We start from the raw sequence: 3,212 nt of genomic DNA on the forward strand, positions 1-3,212 counted from the left end.
AAAAAAAAACAAATAGAAATTAATTAATCAAATTTCTCTGCAGATTGGAGAGGTTGGAGATAACGATAAATAGATTGTTGGACGTGTTAAGATCAAATAAATTAGGATCATTGATTTTGAGAAAGACCCGTCTCGACCAATTGAAGTTGAGCGGTAAAAAGGTGGGAATTGATATCACCATTTGGCTTGTGGCGGCCTATAACGTACTCATGAATGATTAAAAATTTATCTCTCTAAGGACGAGAAATTACAGAAGTATTTGCTCTGTACAAAATATTTTTTTTATATATGTTGATAACTCGATATATAACTATGTTATTAGAAAATGCCTCAACATTCTCTTCATAAGTCAACTCATCAAGTTCATCATGTCAACAAATCTCCCTCCACTCTCCGTTCTCTATGTTTTCTAAATCGTTTCCAAGGTTCAGCAGACTCATGGTGACATCTTTTGCCCTTGCTTCATCGTCAAGTAGCTCATGCACTCTCCACTCCACTGTAAATATCTTATATTAATCATGCTTAGAACTAGAAAAAAAAAAAAAAAAAACTACACTCCAATTATGTTAGAATGAAGTGCATCCGGGTAAGAAGGGACATATGTTTGAAAACGAGTAACATGATGGAAAAAGACCAGACAATCAAGGTTAATATTTAAAAACCTAAAAGAATCACTGCTGAAAAGGAAGCAACCACCGGCACACTCAATTTTATAGCTTGTACCGTCAACTCTCATATCAAATTGTATCAAAGGGCCAACAACACAGCAGCTCTTGCATTGTCCTTGTCTATTGGGGTTTGATAAACAATCTATTTATATGCGTTATTAATGATTTACCTGTTTTAATTCGTAATTTTAAACATGTACATGATTTCATTGCTTATTGTAAACCAATGTTTAAACTTCTAAAGCGGCTTGATATTGAATCAATCATGGTAGTCGATGGAAATGCTACTCTAATAAAGACAGAAATGTGAGTCAGTATTTCCTCCATATTCTTTGTTTTAACTTTTGTTGGTACTCTATCCATATTTCTCATCAATATTTTGTTGCAAACCAGTTTGACTGGGTTGGTGGACGATTTACATTTCTCTGACAAATAAAATACCATAGTTATTTTGTATAATCGTTGCTTCGTTATATATGCATATGCTTTAGTCAATGTTAGACGTTAGTTGTTAGTTTGTTTTTATACTATATATGTGTTTAGCTTTCATCTTTACATATATGCATAATGTAGGATGATTGGGTGATAAGACATGTTGTATTACTAGTAGAGGTTAACATTACATACTGTTAAGATATTAGATAAAGTAAACTCCCGACTTGGTATTGTATTCGTTGCACATCCGAGATTCCCGGTTTGGTAATGAGTTATAACATTTATTTCAACATATTATCAAAATTAAAATTCAATGGAACAAAATCAGATTGAAGATCAGTTGAACATATTGTCAAAATTAGACTTTGAACTTTCTTACTTCAAGTCTGGTAGAATCATGAAATTCGATTGTTTCAAGCATAGCTAACTTCAGTTATAACTTTTAGCCACAAATAAACATCACTGTATTAGGGTTTCACTATTCTCAAATACATTTTCAAAAATAAAACCATATATTTGAGGGACAATCTTTTTTATTTCCTTTAATAAAACTTACATTATCATCATCCAAACACATAATAAAACTCACATTATCATCATCATCATATAAGCTTTGTTAGAAGCAAAAAATGTTGAGACTTTCTCCTAGAATTGAAGTTTTGTCTATTTTTTTTTTTCGATTTCAAAAGTTTTGTCTATTTGGTATGTGTATCTTTTTTTTAAATAGGTGTGTAACCTATCAAGTTTATTTAGTATTCATCCTAGAGCACTTGTGTGTTCGCATTTCTAATGTCAACAATATTGATGGGTATATCTATATATATATTAATTTATTTTGTCCCGCCTTTAGTATCCATGACGTTCATTTATGCAACGACATAAATGATTTAAAGTACAAAATGTTTGGAAGGAAAAATAATACTAATTTTAGTATGGTCTTTAACATAGAGATTGCTTAGGTGATGTTCAATAATGTTTTCAAACTTGTGTTTTCATTTTTGAAATGAAAATGAGATAAAAATGTATTCGGTGGGATATTTCAAAACGTGGAAAACGAAAACTGAAAATATTTTCAACTTTTACAAAGAAAACATGAAAACATCAATTCGATGTTTTCACTTTTTCATTTTTTTTTGATCAATTGAATTCATTCCATAGATAAAAGAACTTAATTACATCAAGGACTACGAATATATTTTCAAAATTGAATATTACAATCTCATTTTCTCATTTTTATTTTTAAAAATTAATTTTGAAAATCATTTTCAAAAATGTTACCAAACAGGCCTTAGTGTCTACTAGGTAGTTTCGCAAGATAACCTTCGTGGGCAGATCATATTCATGTTGTTATATTTACTCTCAAGTTGTGATTAATAAACATTAACGTCTTTCGATCAAAAAAAAGAAAAGAAAAATAATACTACTTTTTCCATTTATACAATTCATGTAGGTTGAAGTCTAGTGTTCAAATCACATTCATCACGAGACAAAGCAAGAAAACAAGAAAATGTATGTCGAGGCTATTTGGAGTTCAACATGTTTATCGAACCTCAAATAGAGTAGCTCACATATTTACCAGCCATGGTTTTGACTCATATGACCATAGTGAATGGTTCTCAAATGCTCTAGAGTTTATTATGGATGCCCTCATTTACTATTACAATCGTATGCTTCAATAATAGAAGTTCTTTTTCCCATCAAGAAAAAAAATTTCCTTAAAAGAGAGTATTATGTTTCAGTTTCTCATTTGTATGAATGAAAATGAGTTGTCTTAATAAGTTAATATAAATGAACTGGGACACTTCGGTTTTGTTCACGGAATTGGAACCTTATGTCATGTAGCATTTTTGTGTTACTTACACTCGATATGAATTTTGTCATTCTTATACTCTTCTCAGTTTGCATGGTAATTTCTGTATGAGAGTTCATTTGGGGAAATTTAGCATAAAACTGTTTCAGAAACTTGTAAGCTAAGCCAATGGACTAGGGAAAATAGAAATTGGCAATTAGATTCCTGAGAAATCTCGAATGTTAATCACATTGTAGTTGCAGACATAAGAACTTCAAAGACAAGGGCAACATTTCTAGGAAAAAAAACTTAAGCAAGCT

This window comes from Fragaria vesca, linkage group LG6 (genome assembly GCF_000184155.1).
Source record: "Fragaria vesca subsp. vesca linkage group LG6, FraVesHawaii_1.0, whole genome shotgun sequence".
NCBI classification, from domain to species: domain Eukaryota; kingdom Viridiplantae; phylum Streptophyta; class Magnoliopsida; order Rosales; family Rosaceae; genus Fragaria; species Fragaria vesca.